The 13700-nt window shown below is 37.4% G+C and overlaps 1 long non-coding RNA gene across 1 annotated transcript; it reads right to left on the reverse strand.

The window, feature by feature from the left end:
* Positions 1-1877: 1877 nt before the first annotated feature.
* Positions 1878-5057, reverse strand: LOC146954944 (uncharacterized). The gene is made up of 2 exons (XR_015007420.1): positions 4679-5057; positions 1878-2184 (listed from the first exon to the last, which is right to left on the reverse strand). It is a non-coding gene; the product is annotated as an uncharacterized LOC146954944 (long non-coding RNA).
* Between the last annotated feature and the right edge of the window lie 8643 nt (positions 5058-13700).

Genomic DNA, 13700 nt, shown 5'->3' on the forward strand with positions numbered 1-13700 from the left:
AAGTTTCATTCAGGAAACAACAACAACATTCATCATCACATTAACATATTCCTCAAAATCCTTTCAAACTCATCACTTCAAATTTCTCACACATTCAATTTCTTCAATTCCCATAACAAATCAAATTACCTTGTTTTACCCTTTATTGTGAGATTCTAGTGAGAAGAATAAAATCAAATTACAGGAATAGTAAAATATAAAATTGGGGGTTTTGTTATAAAGATGGTGAGTGAAGAACAAGAAGATTGAGGAATTAAGAATTGAAGAAAAGAGTCTGATATTTCATCTGTAAAAGCATAGACAGTGAAAGGAGATTTGGGACAGTGGTTAAGATGGTGTTGCTGGTGGTGAGTTGGTTGGTATGAAAGAGAGAGATGTTGGTATTGTGACAAAATAATATGGTGTTGAGAGTGTATGATAAAACTATGTTCTTTACTTGATTTAATGGCTAACATTAGCTTTCCCATGGTGGGAAACTCTTTCTCTTTCCCATGTTAAATGCCACCTTAAGTGAAATCTTGTAAACAAAGTCTATTATAATTAATATTAATAATGCCTGATCACTTGTTCAAAAAAAAAAAATGTCCGATCAAAACAAAAATCGCTACTAATAATCCTCTAAAATATGCTATTATTAATGTTTAATATATCCCCTAAAAAATGTTTAATATATTTACCTTAGTTCTTTTTTAGCCTTGCATAATTTTTTCTCGGGTCAATATCTCTCATAATTTTTTTTTCCATATAAGATAATAATATTCATGATTTATACATTTACTTAATTTTTTTCACCTCTTAGTAATTTTTTCTTCGATCAATATCTCGAATAATATTTTTTCGAGATAATCATATTCAAGATTTGTCGATGAACTATATATCTATATAATATAATAATCGTATTAATAATGCTACTTTTTAATATAACATGTTTTCATCTTTTAGTTATTTTTATTTTTTAAATTTTGAAGACAACTTTTCTACTGATGTTTACACACACACACACACACACACACACTTACAATACCTTGATTCAATTTTGATTCCCAACTAACAAATTCATGAATTTCATCATTCTGTTTTTTATTTTTCTTTTCCGAAAATTATGGCTACAAAATTTAACTCCATTGATGACGTCAGTCAATCAAAAGATATTTTATGTCACGTTTCGACTCCACGTTTATTTTCAAAAAATTTATTAATATTCTATTTTTATGTGAAGATTTAATTTTGCATTGATATCTCAACAAATTCTTTCATTTCATCAAAAAAAATTTCTTCTACTTTTTTTTTTTTGACCGAAACAAAGTTAATTATTATCATTAATCAATCAATGTTCAATACAAGAAGAATAAGAATCAAAACTACGGTGACTAGCCCAAGAACAGGCCGCCCTAGCTAAACTATGAGCAGCCATGTTCGCTTGTCTCCTAACGAACTTCACCTCGAAGTTGGAATGTAAAGATAACTGATAAATAATACTAGAAACAATAGCATAGAATTCCAAATCACCATGGCCCGGAGACGATAGAGCTTGCACTAGAGTAGATGAGTCAGACTCGAAGATAACCCGGTCCCATCTGTTCGCATCAGCAAAGTGAAGAGCCTCGAGTAAGGCTACTGCCTCCCCCTCCAAAACTGTCATATTTGCCCGCTGCCATTTCGTTTGAGCCCGAATAAATTGCCCGCGGGAGTCTCTAACACAACACACAAAATATGTAATATGGTTACGGTCATGGAACGCGACATCCATATTGCACTTCAACCAAGTCTCGCGTGGTTTCTCCCAAACTGAGCTGTTACCTTGCACTCTATTCTTCCCATGTTGTGTAACACCCTATTTCTATTAAGCGGTAAAACGCGCGAATACATCAGACATATTCTAGAAATAGATGCTACGTCTCCGAATAAACCACAATACATACATGCATAAAGATCATGTTACACAACATAGCAGCGGACATACTTAAAAATCATAAACATCTCCAGATCTCAACAAAATACAATTGTATTCTCCAAACCTCAAATAACAAATAACATCTCAACTTCAAAATACATGGTCCAAAAATAAAAACCAACATGCAAGAACTACCCTAGATCAGAGCCCTAATCTAGACGCTTGCATATAAAAGAGGGACTCCACTCCTCGGCATCATCAAGCAAACAACTAAGCATCCTGCACGCCGTCTACCCGTCCATACAGAAAGGTAGGCGGTCCACCACAGACCACTGAGGGTTAGCATTACATCATCATAATCCACGAAAAACATTTATCATGAACATTGGAAATGAAAGAATATATTCAAGAATAACAATCCATACATATATTCATAAGTAATCACAACACATGCATAATATCATTCCAAGTTCATCTCCATAAGTGTATCATACACGTATCACATATACATAACCCTCCCTCCTAGAATACTAGCATCACATGATTATTATTATCCCCCATCACTTACATTTCAAGCTATCACATTATTATCATAGCATAGCATGCATATTCAACCTCTAATCAAGTCATCAACAAAAGCTCATCATTTATCAACATCAATCAATGATCACATCACTTACCTCATTACTCAATTCAGCATGCTTAATTCAACAAGTACAATTCATCATTTCAAGTTACAAGCAATCAATCATCATCATCAAAGAAATCACCACATCTTATGTATATACATATACAATTCTCACCTCATCATTATCATCCAATCAATTATCATCAAATAGATTCACCAAGTGTATAAGTACAAACAAATAAGACATGCAATTAGAGCATAAATCAATTATTCACAACCATCCACAAAATCAACCAATGTACTTATACATCAATCCACACAATCACAACATTCACCAAATTTCACCAACACACAATTCACCAAGTCATATATTCAATTATGACACAACTCATCAACTATTCAAATGCATGCAATGTTCTAGACTCTTCTCTAGATGCATGTGGTACCAAAACACCTCAAGGTCGTCACCTTCGATGCAACAAAAACATCGTATGTAAGAGTACACCTCCTCTTACTATGTAAAAGTACACCTCCTTTTACATTTCAACAACAACAACAACAACATGGTATGATGCATGGACATATAGCAATGACTCGATAATGCACAACCCCAACATAACAACTATCAAAAACAATGTAAAATTACACCTCCTTTTACATTTCAACAACTCAACAACATTGCATTATCAAGAATCATGCCCATACATTCAACAATCACATCTCACAAAAAATTCATCAACATTCATCAACATTCATCAACATCGATTTACAATTCATTTCCATTTACATCACATAAATCAAGTAAAATGGAATAACACAACAATTTATGATAAACATCATTCTCAACCTTCGACAATCATTCAAACACAATTACTTAGTCATATGTGACCTATTCACAAAAGATTCATAAGACTTTAGTGCATCAAGATTCCTTTCTACTAAGTTCGTCTCCAAAAGTCACCATTTAAAAATAATAGAAGTTATGAACCAAAACCAACTCTACAAGCTCAATTGCCTATGCCATGTATTCTCACAAGTCACTTATAGGTGCAGTAGAGGATACATAAGCATTTCATCGGCCAAATACGATGAATTCACAAAAATCACAAAGTTCGTCTCCCTTTATCACTTTTCACAAAAATTTCCATTTTCAAATCAAAACAAGTTAGATTCACCACATCATAGTTTAAATACCATTAAACACCTTAATTGAACTCATAAAACATAAGTTTGAAGTTTGGAAACAATCCAAAGGGTTTGGGTCGATTTAGAAATAGTTATGCGGATTTTTCGTAAAATTTTCTCTAAGACCTCCTCGGAGTATTTGCCTCATAACTCAAAAACCAAGAATCATTTTCAAGTCAAACCAAAGCCATTGGAAAGCTAACAAAATTATCTACAACTTTCATGTTTACACCGAAAGCCAATTCAAAACAGAAACGAGGGAAAAAGACGCAAGAAAGCGAAACAGGGGATGCTGCCACTGTGCAGCTCGCCGTGGCGAGTAAATCTACTCGCGAGGCGAGTAAGCTCACCGAAAGCACCTCCTGCTCGTCTCCAACTCGCCTCCCACTCGCTGTGGCGAGTTGGGACAGTCCTGTTACGAGAAAAACTCACTTTTTCACCCCAAAACCCCAATTTTGACTTCCCAAAGCTCAAATTTGATCCCAAGGTTTGTTTAAACATTTCTAAACATGAAAAGACACTCAAATCCATATAAAATTTGCACTACAACATCCTCTTAACAAAAATCATCATTTGACCCATTTTTCATCAAAACATTCAAAAACAACACAAAGTCATAGTAAACTCTCCAACTATGATTACCCAATGTTTTAATCATCAACAACAACATCTTCCAACAACAACAACAATTAAACATCATGAATTCATCAACAATTCATCACAACAACACTTCATATCATCAATTTTTGATTAAAACACAAAGCATACATATGTACATGATTTAAGCTCTCAAATTCATCATCAACAACTCAATTAACATTCAATTTACATACCCAAACATGGCATCATAACATAAGCACGAATTTCACACTTAATTGCACAAATAATCAATTATTCAAATAAGCACTTATGTAAGAAGTTAGGGTAGAAGCTACAACTAAGTGATTATGAGTAAAGACTAACCCCCTTACCTCTAACACCAAGAATCTCCAATTCAAGCTTCAATTGACTCCTAGATGGTGAATCCCCCTCTTGCCTCTAACCCTTGTTCTTGCTCTTATCTCTAGCTTCTATCTCTTCTCTCCTCAAATGAAATGAAATGTGAAATGTTGTGAAAACCTAATTTTCACCAACAACTAGAGTTTATATATGTGCTCTATTCAATTGGGCTTATTTCTCAACCTTAATGGGCCTAACCCATTTCTATTCTAACACCCCAAGATGTCACTACTCACTTAATGGTAAATTACAACACTAACGGTCACTTACCGGTAAATAAAATAATTACTACCCCCTCTCTAGTAACTTGGTAAAATAATACTCTTACTAAGCACTAAAAATAATCCTCAACCAAATTACAAAATTACCCCTAAGTCCAAAATGACTAAAATACCCTTCTACACCGAATTCTACAATTCCCAACCAAAAATACACACAGATGCAAATAATCACATAATAACACACACAACACACATAAATAAATAATAAAATAAATCTAGCGAAAATCGGGCTGTTACAACTCTCCCCCACTAAAAAGAATTTTCGCCCTCGAAAATTACCTGAAGAAAACAACTTTGGATACGCAACCCTCATCCTACTCTCCGATTCCCAAGTGGCACTCTCACCAGTTGGTCCAACCCAAATCACTTTAACCAAAACGACCTCCTTGCCACGCAAACGCTTCACTTCACGATCCTCAATCCTAACTGGCCAAGTCTCAACGGTCAAATTATCCCTTACTTCCAAATCATCCACTTGAATCACATGTGACACATCATACACATACTTCCTCAACTGAGACACATGAAACACATCATGAAGATTCGACAAAGATGGCGGTAACGCAATCCGATACGCTACCACCCCAACCTTCTCAACAATCTCAAAAGGTCCAACAAAACGAGGAGTCAACTTCCGACACTTCAAAGCACGTCCTACACCAGTTACAGGATTCACTCTCAAAAACACATGATCACCAACCTGAAACTCGATGTCCTTCCTCCTCTTATCATGATAACTCTTCTGCCTACTCTGAGACGCTCTCATCTTCTCTTGAATCATCTTAACCTTCTCGGTCATCTCTTTCACAACTTTCGGTCCTAACAAAGCACTCTCTCCTGACTCATACCAACACAAAGGAGTTCTACACCTTCGACCATACAAAGCCTCAAACGGTGCCATTCCGATACTAGAATGAAAACTGTTATTGTAGGTAAACTCAATCAACGGTAAACATTCAATCCAACTGACATTTTGCTCCAACACACAAGCTCTCAACAAATCTTCCAAACTCTGAATAGTCCTCTCCGTCTGACCATCAGTCTGGGGATGATACGCAGAACTCAACCTCAACTTAGTTCCCAAAGCATCTTGCAAACTCTCCCAAAACTTAGAAGTAAACCTCGGATCCCGTTCCGACACAATACTAGAAGGAACACCATGCAATCTAACAATCTGCTCAAATATAGATCTCAGCCAACTTAGCCACAGACATACCGGTCTTAAAAGGAACAAAATGTGCCCATTTCGTCAACCGATCAACGATCACCCAAATAAAATCAAAACCCTTAGCAGTCTTCGGCAAAGCTCCAACAAAGTCCATTGATATACTATCCCACTTCCACTCTGGCACAAACAACGGTTGCATCAAACCTGACGGCTTCTGATGTTCAATCTTAGACTTCTGACACACAAAACAAGCATACACAAACCCTGCAACATCCTTCTTCATTCCAGGCCACAAAAACAACCTCTTCAAATCTTGATACATCTTAGTCGCTCCGGGATGAATACTCAAACTACTTCTGTGACCTTCTTCCAAAATCTGCCTCTTAAGCTCAAGAACACTTGACACATAAACACGATCACGGAACATCAAAACACCGTTCTCATCCAACCTGAAATCCCCACCTTTACCTCTGTTAACCAACACCACACGATCAACAAGTTCCAAATCTTCCTTCTGACCATTCTTGATCTCCTCCAGAATATTACTTGTCAACTTCAACATTCCCAACCTCACACCATTCGGTGTCAATTCACTAACCAAACTTAAATCTCGAAACTGCTCAATCAACTCTAACTCTTTCACCATCAAAGAAGACATATGCAACGACTTCCTACTCAAAGCATCAGCAACAACATTCGCCTTCCCAGGGTGATAACTTAACTGAAAATCGAAATCCTTAAGATATTCTAACCATCTTCTTTGCCTCATATTTAACTCCTTCTGGTCAAACAAATACTTCAAACTCTTGTGGTCACTGAACACCTCAAACTTAGAACCATACAGATAATGCCTCCAAATCTTCAACACATACACAACGGCCGCTAATTCCAAATCATGAGTCGGATAGTTCTTCTCATGCACTTTCAACTGCCTCGAAGCATAAGCCACAACCTGACGATTCTGCATAAGCACACCACCAAGACCCATCTTAGAAGCATCACAATACACCACAAATGATTCCTTCGGATTCGGCAAAATCAACACTGGAGCTGACGTCAACCTCTTCTTCAACTCTTGGAAACTCTTCTCACACTTAGCATCCCAAACATAAGCTTGTCCTTTCCGAGTCAACTGCGTCAATGGCAACGCCAACTTAGAGAATCCTTCAATGAACCTCCGATAATAACCTGCCAATCCAAGAAAGCTTCTAACTTCAAAAACAGACTTAGGTGATTCCCATTGCAACACTGCATCAACCTTCGACGTATCCACCGCAATGCCACCTTTAGAAATCACATGACCAAGGAAACTCACTTCCCGCAACCAAAACTCACACTTGGACAACTTAGCAAACAACTTATTCTCTTTCAAAACTCCCAACACAATCCTCAAATGCTCGGCATGCTCCTCTTCAGACTTAGAATACACCAAAATATCATCTATAAACACCACCACAAAACGATCCAGAAAAGGATGAAATATTCTATTCATGTACTCCATGAAAACACTTGGCGCATTAGATACTCCAAATGGCATCACAGAATACTCATAGTGTCCATACCTCGTTCTGAACGCAGTTTTGGATATATCTTCCGCCTTTACTCTAATCTGATGATATCCTGACCTCAAATCAATCTTGCTGAACACTTCTGCACCAACCAACTGATCCATCAAATTGTAAATTCTCGGAAGCGGATACCGATTCTTGATTGTCACCTTGTTCAATTGCCGATAATCCATACACAACCTCATGCTTCCATCTTTCTTCTTAACCAACAACACAGGAGCTCCCCATGGCGAAACACTTGGCCTGATAAACTATTTCTCAAGCAACTCTTCCAACTGCTTCTTCAACTCACCCAACTCTAATGCAGACATCCGATACGGCGCAATCGAAATAGGACTCGTTCCAGGCACCAAATCAATTGCAAACTCAACTTCCCTCTCCGGCGGTAACTCGGTAATGTCGTCCGGAAAAACTTCTGGAAACTCCTGCACTACCGGCAAATCACCAACACCTTTCTCACTACTTTCCTTCAATGAAGCAAACATCATAAACACACTAGCTTCACCATCCAAGGACTTCTTCACTTGCTCCGCGGTCAAGAACCTTCTACCTTCCTCAACTACCGGCTTAGAAAACGTTACACTCTTGGTCAAACAATTAATGTTAACACCAAAAGTCAACATCCAATCCATACCGAAAATCACATCCATATGCTTCAACGGAAGACACACAAGATCCAACTCAAAGTCAACATGAACCTTAACACAAACCACAACCAACTGATCCTCTACAGTCAAAGATACCTTCCCTTGCCAGACTAAACAAACCTGAAGCAAACTGCTACTCCCCCACTACGCTCAAACCCACCTAAAAGAACGGAATAACACAACAAGTACCGACAGTACTTCCGTACATGTCGCATACAACAGGAAATTCAACGGGTTTTGGTCTGAACAAGACCGACCATGGCTCTGATACCAACTTGTAACACCCTATTTCTATTAAGCGGTAAAACGCGCGAAGACATCAGACATATTCTAGAAATAGATGCTACGTCTCCGAATAAACCACAATACATACATGCATAAAGATCATGTTACACAACATAGCAGCGGACATACTTAAAAATCATAAACATCTCCAGATCTCAACAAAATACAATTGTATTCTCCAAATCTCAAATAACAAATAACATCTCAACTTCAAAATACATGGTCCAAAAATAAAAACCAACATGCAAGAACTACCCTAGATCAGAGCCCTAATCTAGACGCTTGCATATAAAAGAGGAACTCCACTCCTCGGCATCATCAAGCAAACAACTAAGCATCCTGGACGCCGTCTACCCGTCCATACAGAAAGGTAGGCGGTCCACCACAGACCACTGAGGGTTAGCATTACATCATCATAATCCACGAAAAACATTTATCATGAACATTGGAAATGAAAGAATATATTCAAGAATAACAATCCACACATATACATATATTCATAAGTAATCACAACACATGCATAATATCATTCCAAGTTCATCTCCATAAGTGTATCATACACGTATCACATATACATAACCCTCCCTCCTAGAATACTAGCATCACATGATTATTATTATCCCCCATCACTTACATTTCAAGCTATCACATTATTATCATAGCATAGCATGCATATTCAACCTCTAATCAAGTCATCAACAAAAGCTCATTATTTATCAACATCAATCAATGATCACATCACTTACCTCATTACTCAATTCAGCATGCTTAATTCAACAAGTACAATTCATCATTTCAAGTTACAAGCAATCAATCATCATCATCAAAGAAATCACCACATCTTATGTATATACATATACAATTCTCACCTCATCATTATCATCCAATCAATTATCATCAAATAGATTCACCAAGTGTATAAGTACAAACAAATAAGACATGCAATTAGAGCATAAATCAATTATTCATAACCATCCACAAAATCCACCAATATACTTATACATCAATCCACACAATCACAACATTCACCAAATTTCACCAACACACAATTCACCAAGTCATATATTCAATTATGACACAACTCATCAACTATTCAAATGCATGCAATGTTCTAGACTCTTCTCTAGATGCATGTGGTACCAAAACACCTCAAGGTCGTCACCTTCGATGCAACAAAAACATCGTATGTAAAAGTACACCTCCTCTTACTATGTAAAAGTACACCTCCTTTTACTTTTCAACAACAACAACAACTTGGTATGATGCATGGACATATAGCAATGACTCGATAATGCACAACCCCAACATAACAACTATAAAAAACAATGTAAAAGTACACCTCCTTTTACATTTCAACAACTCAACAACATTGCATTATCAAGAATCATGCCCATACATTCAACAATCACATCTCACAAAAAATTCATCAACATTCATCAACATTCATCAACATCGATTTACAATTCATTTCCATTTACATCACATAAATCAAGTAAAATGGAATAACACAACAATTTATGATAAACATCATTCTCAACCTTCCACAATCATTCAAACACAATTACTTAGTCATATGTGACCTATTCACAAAAGATTCATAAGACTTTAGTGCATCAAGATTCCTTTCTACTAAGTTCGTCTCCAAAAGTCACCATTTAAAAATAATAGAAGTTATGAACCAAAACCAACTCTACAAGCTCAATTGCCTATGCCATGTATTCTCACAAGTCACTTATAGGTGCAGTAGAGGATACATAAGTATTTCATCGGCCAAATACGATGAATTCACAAAAATCACAAAGTTCGTCTCCCTTTATCACTTTTCACAAAAATTTCCATTTTCAAATCAAAACAAGTTAGATTCACCACATCATAGTTTAAATACCATTAAACACCTTAATTGAACTCATAAAACATAAGTTTGAAGTTTGGAAACAATCCAAAGGGTTTGGGTCGATTTAGAAATAGTTATGCGGATTTTTCGTAAAATTTTCTCTAAGACCTCCTCGGAGTATTTGCCTCATAACTCAAAAACCAAGAATTATTTTCAAGTCAAACCAAAGCCATTGGAAAGCTAACAAAATTATCTACAACTTTCATGTTTACACCGAAAGCCAATTCAAAACAGAAACGAGGGAAAAAGACGCAAGAACGCGAAACAGGGGATGCTGCCACTGTGCAGCTCGCCGTGGCGAGTAAATCTACTCGCGAGGCGAGTAAGCTCACCGAAAGCACCTCCTGCTCGTCTCCAACTCGCCTCCCACTCGCTGTGGCGAGTTGGGACAGTCCTGTTACGAGAAAAACTCACTTTTTCACCCCAAAACCCCAATTTTGACTTCCCAAAGCTCAAATTTGATCCCAAGGTTTGTTTAAACATTTCTAAACATGAAAAGACACTCAAATCCATATAAAATTTGCACTACAACATCCTCTTAACAAAAATCATCATTTGACCCATTTTTCATCAAAACATTCAAAAACAACACAAAGTCATAGTAAACTCTCCAACTATGATTACCCAATGTTTTAATCATCAACAACAACATCTTCCAACAACAACAACAATTAAACATCATGAATTCATCAACAATTCATCACAACAACACTTCATATCATCAATTTTTGATTAAAACACAAAGCATACATATGTACATGATTTAAGCTCTCAAATTCATCATCAACAACTCAATTAACATTCAATTTACATACCCAAACATGGCATCATAACATAAGCACAAATTTCACACTTAATTGCACAAATAATCAATTATTCAAATAAGCACTTATGTAAGAAGTTAGGGTAGAAGCTACAACTAAGTGATTATGAGTAAAGACTAACCCCCTTACCTCTAACACCAAGAATCTCCAATTCAAGCTTCAATTGACTCCTAGATGGTGAATCCCCCTCTTGCCTCTAACCCTTGTTCTTGCTCTTATCTCTAGCTTCTATCTCTTCTCTCCTCAAATGAAATGAAATGTGAAATGTTGTGAAAACCTAATTTTCACCAACAACTAGAGTTTATATATGTGCTCTATTCAATTGGGCTTATTTCTCAACCTTAATGGGCCTAACCCATTTCTATTCTAACACCCCAAGATGTCACTACTCACTTAATGGTAAATTACAACACTAACGGTCACTTACCGGTAAATAAAATAATTACTACCCCCTCTCTAGTAACTTGGTAAAATAATACTCTTACCAAGCACCAAAAATAATCCTCAACCAAATTACAAAATTACCCCTAAGTCCAAAATGACTAAAATACCCTTCTACACCGAATTCTACAATTCCCAACCAAAAATACACACAGATGCAAATAATCACATAATAACACACACAACACACATAAATAAATAATAAAATAAATCTAGCGAAAATCGGGCTGTTACAACTCTCCCCCACTAAAAAGAATTTTCGCCCTCGAAAATTACCTGAAGAAAACAACTTTGGATACGCAACCCTCATCCTATTCTCCGATTCCCAAGTGGCACTCTCACCAGTTGGTCCAACCCAAATCACTTTAACCAAAACGACCTCCTTGCCACGCAAACGCTTCACTTCACGATCCTCAATCCTAACTGGCCAAGTCTCAACGGTCAAATTATCCCTTACTTCCAAATCATCCACTTGAATCACATGTGGCACATCATACACATACTTCCTCAACTGAGACACATGAAACACATCATGAAGATTCGACAAAGATGGCGGTAACGCAATCCGATACGCTACCACCCCAACCTTCTCAACAATCTCAAAAGGTCCAACAAAACGAGGAGTCAACTTCCGACACTTCAAAGCACGTCCTACACCAGTTACAGGATTCACTCTCAAAAACACATGATCACCAACCTGAAACTCGATGTCCTTCCTCCTCTTATCATGATAACTCTTCTGCCTACTCTGAGACGCTCTCATCTTCTCTTGAATCATCTTAACCTTCTCAGTCATCTCTTTCACAACTTTCGGTCCTAACAAAGCACTCTCTCCTGACTCATACCAACACAAAGGAGTTCTACACCTTCGACCATACAAAGCCTCAAACGGTGCCATTCCGATACTAGAATGAAAACTGTTGTTGTAGGTAAACTCAATCAACGGTAAACATTCAATCCAACTGACACCTTGCTCCAACACACAAGCTCTCAACAAATCTTCCAAACTTTGAATAGTCCTCTCCGTCTGACCATCAGTCTGGGGATGATACGCAGAACTCAACCTCAACTTAGTTCCCAAAGCATCTTGCAAACTCTCCCAAAACTTAGAAGTAAACCTCGGATCCCGTTCCGACACAATACTAGAAGGAACACCATGCAATCTAACAATCTGCTCAATATAGATCTCAGCCAACTTAGCCACAGACATACCGGTCTTAATAGGAACAAAATGTGCCGATTTCATCAACCGATCAACGATCACCCAAATAGAATCAAAACCCTTAGCAGTCTTTGGCAAAGCTCCAACAAAGTCCATTGATATACTATCCCACTTCCACTCTGGCACAAACAACGGTTGCATCAAACCTGACGGCTTCTGATGTTCAATCTTAGACTTCTGACACACAAAACAAGCATACACAAACCCTGCAACATCCTTCTTCATTCCAGGCCACCAAAACAACCTCTTCAAATCTTGATACATCTTAGTCGCTCCGGGATGAATACTCAAACTACTTCTGTGACCTTCTTCCAAAATCTGCCTCTTAAGCTCAAGAACACTTGACACATAAACACGATCACGGAACATCAAAACACCGTTCTCATCCAACCTGAAATCCCCACCTTTACCTTGGTTAACCAACACCACACGATCAACAAGTTCCAAATCTTCCTTCTGACCATTCTTGATCTCCTCCAGAATATTACTTGTCAACTTCAACATTCCCAACCTCACACCATTCGGTGTCAATTCACTAACCAAACTTAAATCTCGAAACTGCTCAATCAACTCTAACTCTTTCACCATCAAAGCAGACATATGCAACGACTTCCTACTCAAAGCATCAGCAACAACATTCGCCTTCCCAGGGTGATAACTTAAC

Source organism: Medicago sativa, chromosome 1, assembly GCF_051527215.1.
Source record: "Medicago sativa cultivar Bolivia chromosome 1, Bolivia_mono, whole genome shotgun sequence".
Taxonomy (NCBI): Eukaryota; Viridiplantae; Streptophyta; class Magnoliopsida; order Fabales; family Fabaceae; genus Medicago; species Medicago sativa.